Below are 13,956 nucleotides of genomic sequence, written 5' to 3' on the forward strand. Positions count from 1 at the left end.
CCCGTGTCCCCTGCATCGGCAGGCGGACTCTCAACCACTGCGCCACCAGGGAAGCCCAAAATATTGTATTAAGTTTTGAAGGCTTGGTGTAAATCCTATACGTATGAACTTCAGCTGGAAAATGTATGGCGAGATAAGTAGCTGCTGTGTATTTTGGGTGTTGAGAACTCAGAGGTGTTCTTACAGGGAAGCGTGACGAGGATATGATCTGCGGGGTGTCCTGTGTTATGAAATAGAAGGCCAAAATCCTATTTATTTCAAAGATGAAAGCTGCAACTTCAAGTCAGTTTGGGGCTGAGGAGTCCTTTCTGCCTCCCTCCCCAGAGTTCTGCGTGTGTAATGTCCCTTGCCGATCACATTCCTCCCTCCCTCCCTCCCCACTGGGTGGTTTCTGTCAGCGGACAAACATGCCTTCGTGTTGTGCATTAAACAAGCAGACCTCCTTTGACCACAGGTCGCTCTGCGTTGCCGCTGTTTCTCTGCTCCATTAGGGCTGCTTCTCCTCACATTCTCTACTGAACTCGTTTCATTCCAGCTTTTCTCCACAATGCTTCACTGAAATGGCTCTGCAGCCCCTCCCCACTGTCTCCACCCTACCACCACGGCCGGTAACCTTCCTCTCTTTCTAGTCCACTGCCAGTCACAGCCTCCTAGCCGTCTCGTCCTCCTACTGTCCATCCTCCACTCAGCATCCAGACTGATCTCTGGAAAATGTCAACAACATGATATATGCAAACCCCGCCCCCACTTAAACCCTGTCACTGGCTTCTCGTTGCAGTTGAATAAAAGTTTAGTTAACCTGGCCCCTGCCAACCTCTGCGGCCTCATCTGCCCTTGCTTGTTCATACCATTGTGTCAGATTTTCTGGTTTCTAGAGCTGAAAGCCCTACCAACATCTCTCCTCAGACCCAAGGTGGGGAGAGACGGTGTCAAGTCCAGGGAGGGAGCAGAGGGGTGCAAGCAGAAAGCTTCCAAAGCTCAACGACTGCGTCCCAGCTGCTTCTTGGTGTGGGCCCATTCCCCCTTTCCAGAGATCAGACAGCAAAGGAAGGAAGATGGGGCCCCCAGAGGGTGGAGCCCAATGTTTTCAAATCTGTCCACAACCTTGACCTCCAGAGTTTAGATTTGGAGGGAACAGATTAAAGACAAACTTCTTATTTTGCAATCTGGCCTTGGGCCCTAGTGGTCAGACTCTGGTTGCCTCTTTCCTCCTGTCAGGTGGGGCACTGAGTGCATTTAAGCACCAATCACAAGCATACATGATGACAAGAATTTCTGTATAACTCAAGAGATCCAACTTTAAACAAGGGGAAAGGGAAACCAGCCCCTATTGGGTGCCTACTGTTTGCCAAGTCACTTGTGATGAACATATCATTGAATCCTGGCATCCTGTCTGCAGTGGGCGTATGTATTAGTTAGCTACTGCTGCATAACAAGCCACCCCAATACTCACCTAGCTCAGGCTGGGCTCAGCTAGACAATTCTTCTGGTCTCAGCTGGGCTCCTTCATGCATGTGTGGTCAGCTGCAGGTTGATTAGGGGGCTCTGCTTCTGGTGAGGAGCTGGCTGTTGACTGGGCACCTTGGTTCTACTCCCTGAAGTATCTCATCCTCCAGCAGGCTAACATGGGCTTGTTGTCATGGAGACGGCAGTGTTCTGAAAGAAAAAGCAGAAGCATCTAAGACCTTTTAAGCCGAGGTCCCAAGCTGGCCCACTGGCAGGCCCACTGCATTCTACTGGCCACAGCCCTGAGGCAGGGTTTGGAGGAAGACATTCTAGCTCTCAGTGGGAGCAGCTGTAAAATCACATTTCAAAGGGCTTGGATACAGGGAGGGATGAAGAATCACTGCCGTTTGAGCACTCAGTATAAGGATGCCTTTTCTCGAAAACGAGGTTTATATAGCTGTTCCAAGTCCAGTAACTTGTCCAGAGCCCCACAGCTACTGAGTGGCTGGGCTGAGACTGGGAATCAAGTCCACCTGTCTTCAGAGCCCACCCACTGCCACTGGACCCACAACTGATGTAGCCTCCCTAGTCATTCGAGGTTCTGGAGGCAGACACTTCTGCAGTAGGAACAGACTGTGCAGAGATTTCAGTGTCTAGTACTCTTTACCTTTGGGAATAATCCCCTTGAGAGAGTGCTGAAGTGTCTTGGAAAGACTTGGAATAACTTGGAGAAATGGCCAAGGGCTGAGTTGAGGAAATCAGGCCCCAGCAATATCGTTTTCATTACTAATCACAGGAGAAATTTGAAAAATACATAATGCACTCCACACGTTGGCAAATTCTTCTCATCTTTTTTTGGTACTTGTAGGCTCTTTATGATTTTCAACACAGACTAAATCAAACTACCGTGTCTAAAACCACCTGACTCTGAAAGCAAGTGACACAGAAATAGATCTGCTAAGAAGACATTTCCTCCTGCTGCTGAGTAAGAAAGTAGTCCTTTGCTTTTAACAGGCGCAGCTGTTTTCGGAGACCCCGAAGCACACGCGGAAATCGCTTGCAGCTAATGCGTCGACAGCCCTGAGTCAGTGGTTCTCACCCCTGGCTGCACAGGACCATCACCTGGGGGGCTCTGAAAATTCCTTAAACCCGAGTGCAACAGACCGATTAAATCAGAATCCCTAGAGTGAGGCCCGGGCATCAGTATTTTTAATGGCTCTCCAGGTGATTACGGGGCCTGGTCAAGGCTGGAGACCATCGCTTTAAACCCCCATCTTTGGGTGAAATTGTTCCAAATGGTTCATCAAGTAAAAGCGTTCGCTGCTGCGTCGTGACCTTTCAGCCTCACCTGCACTGCCTACTTACCATCCTTGGCATCCCTTCCACTAGTTTTATTCCTGATTCAACCCAGTTCTGCAGGTTCTGAGCGCACACTGTGCACGGGGTGCTGTGCTAAGAGTTGTGGTCCTGGTGAGCTGCTCTGGAAAAAGTATCGCATCATAAAAAATAAAAATCACGCCACCTACCAAATGGAGGCAAAAACTGGAAGACTCTAAGGGGTCAATTGAGGGTTAGGATGTGAATACTTTGGAATATTAAAATCCATCTGATGAGACCATCAGTGAACGTGTCCCGCTTCAAAACAAGACAAAACCCTGCTGTTATTCTGAGATACTGAGTTAGGATTTTTGTGTAAATATGCAGCATTTAAATTTTATTGGCATGTAACATGCATACAGAGATATATGCAGGAAGCATTCACGGGCACCTCGATAGGTCATTACAGAGTGGACACGCTTGTGTGGCCAAAAGCAACGTCAGCTTCGCTCCAGCCTCCGCGACACACCCCGCCATCACGTCTCCCACCCTCCTCCACAAAGAAACCAACACCTCACCGGCTAACACCGTAGACCAATTTCCATTTTTTATAAAAGCAGTTTGTTACAGAAAATTTTAAGCATTTACAGAATAGCAAAATGCTATGAGACCTGTCACCCAGCTTCAGTGACTACTAATTATCTGCCATTTCTCTTTCATCAATACCTCAAGCTACTACCCACCCTTCACATTTTTTTCAATTGTTTTTCTTTTTCATGAGGTAAGAGGTACATACACGGAAAGGCACAGACATTAACTGTGAGAAATAAATGCACCCATGTATACGTCACCCCTTTCAAGAACAGAATATTTTCATCACCTCCAGAAAATTCCCTCAAGTTCCTTCCCAGTCAATTTTTTTCTCCCCACCACAAGCAAACGCTCTTGTGATTTTTTTTTTCACCACGGGTTCATTTTGCTTGTCATCCTACAATAATGTGTCACAGCCAGCTTGTCTCACTCAGCAGAGTTTATGAGATTCATCCACAGTGTGTGCCCCTGTAGTTTGCTCCTTTAAATTCTGAGTTGTATTCTCCTGTATAAACATATCACAGTTTGTTGATACATTTTTCTATGTATGGATATTTGGGTTATTTGCTGGTTTTGGCTACCATGGCCCAAGGGTCTATGAGCATGCTTGTACAAATACTTTTTGTATTCCATTTAATTCCTTTACTAGCATTTAAGCAACGCCTCTTTGCATTGTTTTAGTGGTCGTTCCAGGGGTTACAATATGCATCTTTCACATATTACAGTCCACTTAGAACTAATAGTGTACTATTTTCATACGTGGACAGTATAAAAACCTCTCCGCAGAGCAGTTCCATTTACCTCTCTGTATCCTTTGTGCTACTGTTGACATACATCTTACATCTACACGTTATAAACCCCATGATACAATGTTATAATTTTTGCTTTGAATACTCATAGGTCTTTTAAAGAAAATAAGAGAAAAAAGTTACTAATAAATCTTTGAAGGAAAGATTTGAGGCCAATATACTGTGTCCCCTTTAAGTTTCCCTCGGAATGTTTGCATTCAGGACCAAATCTCGCCTACGGTCATTATTATTGGCGTATCCGGTGACACTGCGTCCTCTGGGTAATAATCCAATGCTGGCTCAGGTCAGCTTTTTTTTGACATTTCCATACTTTTTTTTAAAAAGCACTTTCTTAGTTTCTGGCATTATTAAAATGCTCCCGGCTCATCTTGTATCTTCCACCTCAGTGCCAGAATTAGCCTTTTCTCCAAGAAACCCTGACTCTTTTTATTGGAAAATGGTACAGTAGTCCCCCCCTTAGCTGTGGTTTCGCTTTCAGTAGTTTCAGTTACCCATGGCCAACCACGGTCCAAAAATATCAAGTGAAAAACTCCAGGAATAAAAAATTCATGTTTTAAACTGGGCACCATTCTGGGTAATGTGATGAAATCTCTCCTGTCTGGCTCTGTTCCGCTTGGGTTCCCCCACCATGGACATCGTCTGCTCCTGGCACCCAACCATCCACATCATCACGGCTGAGAATCCACGATGACAGGAAGCAGACGATCCTCCTTCTGACGTATGGTCAGAAGGTCAGTAGTAGCCTAATGGTATGTCACAATGCCTACGCCATTCACCTCACTTCATCTCATCACACAGACACAAGAAGGGTGAGTACAGTATGATAAGATATATTGAGAGACCACATCCACATAACATTTTTACAGTATACTGTTATAATTGTTCTATTTTATTATTGGTTATTGCTGTTAGTCTCTTACCATGTCTAACTTATACATTAAACTTTATCATAGGTGTGTAGGTATAGGAAAAAAATCATCACATATATATAGGGTTCAGGTCAGCAAAGAGCTGCGGTGCAGTGGTGCAGATTGTGCACCGCAAGCCCTACAAGCAGGCTTCACAATCCACGTGATCTTTCCTGTGTGTTCTCTTCTCCACCCAACTACACAAACTAATCAGATTTCACATTAAATAATAGAAAGAAATGGGAAACAACCGCAGCACTACGACAGTGCCTACCAGATGAAAGACAGTAAGGAAATGGTAGTTTCTTTTCCTTCTTTGTTTTTCTGCGGTGGGTTAGAAAGGCACAGTTTCCCTAGAGAATGTTGACTGAGACGTCGCTCCAGCACAAGGAACCAGGGCTAAGGAGCAGCTACTGGCAGCTGTATTTGTGAGCTGCCTGAGCTGATTTATTATTTAATTTAAAGTTATTTATTTATTTATTTATTTATTTATTTTTGGCTGTGTTGGGTCTTCATTGCGGTCTGCAGGCTTCTTCTCATTGCGGTGGCTTCTTTTGTTGCAGAGCACGGGCTCTAGGCACGCGGGCTTCAGTAGTTGTGGCACTCGGGCTCGGTAGTTGTGGCTCGCGGGCTCTAGAGTGCAGGCTCAGTAGCTGTGGTGCACGGGCTTAGTTGCTCCGCGGCATGTGGGGTCTTCCCGGACCAGGGCTTGAACCCGTGGCCCCTGTGGCGGATTCTTAACCACAGCGCCACCAGGGAAGCCCTAATTTATTATTATCACGATTTACGTTTTGACAGATCTACTCAGTACTTCATGTGTGTGAAGCCCTTAATAGCAGATGTGGCTACAACAGTGGTTGGCTGCACCATATAGCTGAATTCGTAGACAAATATTTGGAGTGATTTGTCAGGGGCTGGTATGTAAATCAGTGCCAAGTGTATGTAAGTAGGTCTCCAGGACCAAATTCTGCCTCGTGACAACACAATCCACACCACAATAACCATGTGCTCCCCAGGAGTGACTTGTCAGGCGCTGGTATGTAAATCAGTGCCAAGTGTTTGTAAGCAGGTCTCCAGTCCCGAATTCTGCCTCGTGACAACACAATCCACACCACAATAACCATGTGCTCCCCAGGAGTGACTTGTCAGGGGCCGGTATGTAAATCAGTGCCAAGTGTATGTAAGTAGGTCTCCAGGCCCAAATTCTGCCTCCTGACAACACAATCCACACCACAATAATCACACTCACGACTCTGAGCATCTGAGGGCACTTGCATATAGAGACATTCACATCAACAGAGCAAACAGCGTTCTTGGTGGGGTGGGACACACTCGGGGTGTCCATGTGGCCCAGGTTCCAAAATGGAGTGGGGTGACAAGGCTGCTGTCCCTGGAACTCAAAGCTTTAACAAAGGTGGTAAAGAAGTGAGAAAAGGAGGAACCTGCTGTTTCCTCACAGCCTCAGGCCCAGCCGATGTCTAGTCCAGACAGGGTGGAGAAACGGGATTTGCCCTAGATAAGGATCTGCAGGAAGATTTCAAAGCAGCCGTTTGAGCCCTGGAGAGGGAGCCACATGGGTGAGCCTTCATCTGCAGAGTTGCCAGGACGGCCCTGTGCAGATGTTAGTGATCTGATGGAAGGAAGTGAAAAGTGTTCCTTCTGACAACATGTCAGGGCCCCTGCTCTAGAATCTGTGATCGTTCTGTCCAGAATAAATGTCCTTTCGGTCACCAGCACAGCAACTTGGGCTTCCCCTGGGGCTAAGTGTAAGCCCTGAATCCAGTGAGTTACAGCTCAGAGGGACCAGGCCCAATAAGCTCCCCACTCATGGTCATGTGAAATAAATAATGCTGTACTTAGCAATCCTGGACCGTCATGTCAAAAAAGCATGTGCATCTTCTAAGTTGTCATAATATTTTGGAAAGCAGCCTTACAGAAATGTATCTATGAATATTCCCACTGATAGTAAGAAATCACATTTCCAGTTCCTTCCTGATGCTGAGTATTGTGAGTTTTTTGATCTCTGCCAATCTGATCCTTTAATATGTATGCTTTTATATTTATTTCTTTTTAGTGATGTTTAAAATCATATTTTAGAGTTTTAAATTTCTTTTTTAAAACTGCCTATTCTTGGTATTTTTGTATTAGAGTATTGATTGTTCCGTTACTAATTTGTCCATCACATACATTGCATATATCGGAAATAGTTGGTCATGGTGCTTGACAATTAATAATCATTAAACAATTTTTACCACAAAGCATAAATCGTGGCATTTTCTTAAACAAGTGGACATTTTTTTTCCATGGCTAACCTGAAAATGTGTGCAAAATTGTTCTACCTGATACTTGTTTTTTAGAACCTGTTCCTTAAGCTGTAGGAAGATCACTGCACCTTACGGTAAACCACCAGAAATGCTTGTGGTTCCTATTTTTCAGCAACAGAGTGAGTCTTGGGCTCCTGGAGCTTAGAGGGAGGATACAGCTGAACACAGCCCCTTCCCAGGGAGGCAGGCAGAGCAGCTGGGGTCACACGAGTCCCCGCGAGTCCCTGCCTGCCGCTGGCAAAGGGGCAGCACTCAGCAGACCTGTCACGTGCACTTAGCATCAAGGAGCAAAATTAAGAATGCATCACTCTGGTAATTTCATTGGCCGTAATATTCAAACTGGAAACATATTTGCTTTAAGTACTCTAGAAAGCAGTACGTCAACAATTCCTGTCCCCTTTGATGGAGGGAAAAAAAAAAAAACACCCAGATTTTGAGACACCCACCAGAGAGGGTGGCCCAGGTGGCTGAGTAGGAAGACCTTGAACTCACCTCCTCCCACAGACACATCAAAATTACAACTACTTACAGAGCAACTATCTATGAGAATGAGCTGAAGACCAGTAGAAAAGATTTCCCACAACTAAAGACATAAAGAAAGAACCATGGTGAGATGGACAGGAGGAGACGCAATATAGTCAGACACATGCCCCAGTTTTCAGAATTGCAGAGGTTCTCCCCAAGGAGAAAGGGGTCCAAGCTCCATATCAGGCTTCCCAGCCTGGGGTTCCTGCTCGGGGAAGATGAGCCCCCAGAACATCTGATTTTGATAACCAGTGGGGCTGAAGTTCAGGAGAGCCAAAGGGCTGTAGCAAACAGAGACTCCCCTCTTAAAGGGCATGTGCAAAATCTCACACACTCCAAGTCCCAGTGCAGAGGCAGTAATCTGAAAGGAGCCTGGGTCAGACCCACTTACCGATCTTGGAGAGCCTCCCCGAGAGGCAGGGGGCAACTGGGACTCCGCTGGGGAGTGAAATGTAGGGTGGTTAGAATGTGTTTGAGCCGCAAAAACGCAAACGTGTGGAGTCTAAACATGCTACTAAACAACGAGTGGGTCATTGAAGAAATCAAGAAATATCTGGAGACAAATAAAAATGGAAATACAATGACCCAGAATGTATGGGATGCAGCAAAAGCAGGTCTAAGAAGGAAGTTTATATCATTACAAGCCTACCTCCAGAAACAAGAAAAATGTGCTATAACCAACTTTCCCGTGCACAGGCAATCATGCATTTGTTTTTGTAAAACAGAGATTACACTCTATGCTTTTATACACCCCTTTTTAAATAACCAGTGTTACTGCAATCACTTCAGAATTCTTTGAAACAATGTCAGTGGCTATATAATATTAAATGAAAAGAACATGTCATATCATAGGAAACAAACTTACGGTTACCAAAGGGGAGGGGAAGGGAGGGGCAGATTAGGAGCATGGGATTAACAGTAACACGCAGTAACACACTACTATGCATAAAATAAACAACAAAGATTTACTTTGTTGTAGAGCACAGGGAACTATACCCAATATCTTGTAATAACCTATAATGGAATATAATCTGCAAAAAAAAAAAATCACTCTGCTGTACACCTGAAACTAACGCAATATTGTAAATCAACTGCATTTCAAGAAAAAAATATAAAAACATGTTATACTTTACTTCCCCATATACACTGGACATTTAGGTCACTTTCCAATTAACTTTATATTTGTTTACGCAATTATTTGATGAACATTTGTCTGACTCACCAGACTGCAAACTCTTGTGTTTGTTTCGTCACTATTACGTTCTTACCCTGTAGCAGTACCTGAACTATACCAGGGAGACTATAGACTCTGGTGAACGCATGTGTCTATACTTCGATTCTTGGTTCAAATCACGCTCAACCACAAAACATTCCTGATCTACCTCAATTGTACATTGTGGTCTCTCTTCTGAAATTTCCTTGTGGTTCTTTTTCTGGAACTCCCTTGCAGGAAAAAGAGGGAAATGCTGTTTCATGAGCAGTGTTATGTGCTGGGCATCGTGCTGGCCATATTCAAGGAGAAAGTCCATGCCCCCAAAGGGAGCACCTCAGCCTAGAGGGCAGGCTGAAAAACCCACCACGAGGGGCTTCCCTGGTCGCGCAGTGGTTAAGAATCTGCCTGCCAATGCAGGAGACACGGGTTCGAGCCCCAGTCCGGGAAGATCCCACATGCTGCGGAGTAACTAAACCCGTGCACCACAACTACTGAGCCTGTGCTCTAGGGCCCGCAAGCCACAACTACTGAGCCCGTGCGCCACAACTAGTGAAACCCGTGCGCCTAGAGCCCGTGCTCTGCAATACTAGAAGCCACGACGATGAGAAGCCTGCGCACCGCAATGAAGAATAGCCCCCGCTTGCTGCAACTAGAGAAAGCCCGCACACAGCAACGAAGACCCAACACAGCCAAAAATAAAAACAAATAAATTAATTTAAAAAAACAAACAAAACCCACCACAAAATCTTCAATCAAGGGACCTTCCAGAACTCTCTGGTGGCCTCACCAAGCAGTCTGACTCTGGACAAAGCTCGGGTCCACCCCGCCTGAGATCTGTCCCCTGTGCCTGGGGACAGTCTGAGAGGACAGAGGCCAAGCACACGGGGCTCAGGGGATTGGCTGTGGTGGCTGATCCCTGGGCAGGGAGATGTGAGCTGGCATCTCAGGAGTGGATGCCAACTGTCTGACTTTATCGAAGGGGGTGTTAGAAGAACTTTGTGACAGCACCTGCAAAGAGAGGGAAAATGTGAAGGAGGGGTGCACGAATGATAAGTCATTAGCTCATTTGGAGAAAGGGAGAAGAAAGTGGGATTCTGAGACTTTCTTGCCTTGTTAACATACTGTGCTTATTCTCAGAGAGACCTGCCCAGAATAAAAACAGCACTCCCCAGCCCTCAAGCTGCAAGCCAGAAAGAGAGGTGTGAATCATCACACACTCAGATCAACACAGGCCTTCATTTCCTTCCCCCTTAAATGACATTTTTTTTTTTTGGCTGTGCCATGTGGCTTGTGGGATCTTAGTTCCCCGACCAGGGATCCAACCTGGACCCACGGCAGTGCAAGCACTGAGTCCTAACCACAGGACTGCCAGGGAATTCCCAAATGACACTTTTAAAACTAGTGAATTTCTCAGATTTTTAACCTCACACATGGGAGACACAAGGTTTCAACACTAAGAGTTAATCGAAAATAATGCAAGATTTTACTTCCCTTCACATCGTAAATTTTGAGTAGCTGTATTTTTTTGGTGCAATAATGCACATCTTTAAGCAGCTGAGCAAGTATTTAATTACATTTTATTAATGATTTTAGGAAAATGATATAGAACTTCCTAAGGATGAGCGTGTGAAAGACTTAGGCGGGAGAGGAAAGGTGGTGGCTGGAGGTTGCAACATCCAACCAGATTTGATTTTAGAGACAGGATAACTTTCAAAATTTAAGCAATTTACACAACAGACTTCCATATGGATGAAGAATGATTCTGGAGTATACACGAAACGCAGAAGACATCTACCTAATGGAGTTAAGTAGATATGTAGTGGAATAACTGAGGACATGGAAAGGAGACGTGGCCCATGAGCCCCCCCCGCCCAGCAAACTGGGGGCTGGCGAATAAGCCAGAACTGTAGACAGTCCTGATTGCTTTGAGCCCCCCCCCCCGCCCCACCCTCGGCAAACCGGGGGCCTGCGAATAGGCATTGAGTGCTTTGGGCACTGATCCATGACATGACCTCAGTATAATCAGAACACAAGGAAACGTCCTTGTGCTACTTTAGTATAATCAGTATGATGGGAACACAAGGAGATGGCCTTGTGCTGCTTGTGGGCTCAAGGATGAAGCATGGCATGTCTTCAAGAAAGCCCATTGTTGCTGGTCTAATCAATAAAAGTATATGTTGCTGCTTTGGCATTTCTGGAATGTTAAGAAAACAAGTCTTAAGATGTAAACATAGATAATGCTTAAATAAAAGCCGCCACAGCAGGACAGACGGCGCTGTGTTGCCTGAGCGAGCGGCAGCCCTCTACTGCTGTGCTTTCTGCACAATTCATCTCCTGTGATGAGCTTACTTTCGGCCCTGTCGTAAGAAAAAACTACAACATAGATACAACAAAGGTTAGTACAAAATTTGCTCTCTATACATTTCCCTTTCTGAATGCTGTCACCCACCACCCCTGCACTGTCCTAACCTTGGCTCCTTCAAGGAGGCCGGGATCAATTACGATAAGAGGGACCGATAAATAAACACAAGAACTCCACCCCAAACACACCCCACACTCCCACCTCCTTTGCTCACATGGTTAACTCCCTTCTGCTCAAGTCCAAGTCCTCCCCATCCTGAGAGACGTCCCTTAGAGGCGACATCTACAAACTCTGCAAGAACACATGAAGCCTAATGCACAATCCTATGTGATCTGTAAGAACCTTTTTTCATAACAGGATCTTAAAAAGACATGAGCATCATGAAAACGGCAAATCACATGACATTGAAATTAATACCGAAGTCAGAAGAGTAATTGGGGCAACGATGATTTTGTACAGGTGACCCAAGAACAGATGCTCTATGAAATCAGGAGAAATCTGTTCCTTTTCCTCCCTGTGAAGCCCAAGCATGGGTCAGATCCTCCAGGAAAGACCTACACTTGCTGATAACCCTGACATTTATAATATGGATGAGAAATGACTCTTAAGTAGCTTTCACTAAAAATTTAGCTAGTTTTCCTCTGAAAACCACCATTCTTAGAAAGCACAAATTTCTCAAGTGTCGAGGGACCGAAAGATGTACAATTACTTGCCAGTCAGTGTTTCCTTTTCCAATCAAGAAGTCCTTTCTCCCAACCAACGTTCCACCTATAAAAATAGTTGTTGACTTTAATAGCCATGCCAGTCTCTGCACCACCATAAGAGGTCAGAAGAATGCAAAGAAATGAGAGAAGAAAGGGCAGATGCTTTCCAGCCATCAGGTAGAGCTGGCACTTTGAGAGCTGAAGGGCTTTCAATACCCAGCACACAACAGAGGAGCTGTGGGTAAAACTGAAGTTGTCAACTGGTTACCTTCTTTCACTCTCCATTTGTGGGTCTTTCACTCTCCATTTGTGGGTCTTTCACTCTCCATTTGTGGGTCTTCTCATCATTAGTGCTTTGCAGCTCCCTCCCTCCAGCCTGCCTCTAGCTGTGTTGATCTTGGAGAGCAGTGCATCTTTAGGGAGAATCAGAACTACGAGACCTGCCAGGCAGCATCCCTGCCACTTGGGTGCCGACACGGCTATCCCCAGCGTGTACTCTGAGCACTTGGTTCCCAAGATGCTCAGGTGAAAATCTCCCCAGACCATCTGGAAAATTGAAGGCTTTACCCTCTCTAAAGATTCACAGTGGATATTTGCATCTTCTGAACCAGTTTGACCCTAGGACCTATTTATCATGTGGCACTTATTAATATCCAAGCACCTTGTGTCCTACAGAACATCTATGGAAAGCACTGAGTTCACGCATCCAAAATCTTCTCAGTTAATGTCTATGTTCCGGGCAACCCAGGAAGGCACGTGGAGCTGCTGTGTGCCTCTGCTGGACCCCAGCAGCCCAGAATTTACCTCTACCTACCTTTCCAGGTGAACGGTGTACTGTTTTCACCACGCACACAGCTCACTGCTAAATGCACTCCTGACATGCACATTCTGCTCTGTCAGGGCCGGGTCTCCGAAGGTCCCTGCTATCCCGTCCTTCCCCAGCCAGCTCACTTCCACCCACCCATGCACTCAATCCTCACTTCCCTTAGGAAGCCCCATCTTCCCTCCACTCCCCGCAGCCTCCCAAACCCCCAGGCTGGGTTCAGGCCCAGCCTCTACACTTATCTGCACCATTCACCAACTAAAAGTAAAGAGACGCTTCTTTATTACTTGCTGGGTGCTGGGCACATAATAAATACTAGTGAATGAATCTCCAACTAATTACTGCTCCTGGAGGACAAGCAGTATATTTTATCAGCTTTCTAGCTCTAGCACCATCCAAGCACATAGTAGCTGCCCAATAAATACATTTGTTTAACAAATATTTATCATCCATATTTACATACCCAGCTCCTAATATTCCCTCAGGAGTCAAAATATTAACGACTTGGATAAATTAACTTGTACAAAATAGGAAAGGACTGGCCAGGGGAAAGGGGCTCTTCCACTTTACAAGTGACTTTTAAACAGACAGCTCAGGCCTAAGGCATCACTCCATGTCTGCTCTCCAGCTCGTAAGGAGCGGACAGGAGCAGGGAGGCTGCCCTGAGCCACGGCCCTCCTGTTAGATCTGGACCAGGCTCCTCCTAATGCTGTGACTCCTGGGGCGCTAGTGCACCCCAGGCCTGCAGGGCACTGTCCCCTGAGCTGAACAGGGCTCCATCACGCTCAGCGATTCCAGCACTCTGGACAGCTCCATTTCTCTTTCAGGTTTTCAGGTAGAATTTGTGCTTGGGGCCCTGCCCTGCTTGTGCAGAGGACGACTCAGGGGACTGCAGACAAGTTAATTCACAAGGAACTCTGAAAAGTGCTGCCCA

Source organism: Lipotes vexillifer, unplaced genomic scaffold (assembly GCF_000442215.2).
Source record: "Lipotes vexillifer unplaced genomic scaffold, Lipotes_vexillifer_v1.1 scaffold444, whole genome shotgun sequence".
Lineage (NCBI taxonomy): Eukaryota > Metazoa > Chordata > Mammalia > Artiodactyla > Lipotidae > Lipotes > Lipotes vexillifer.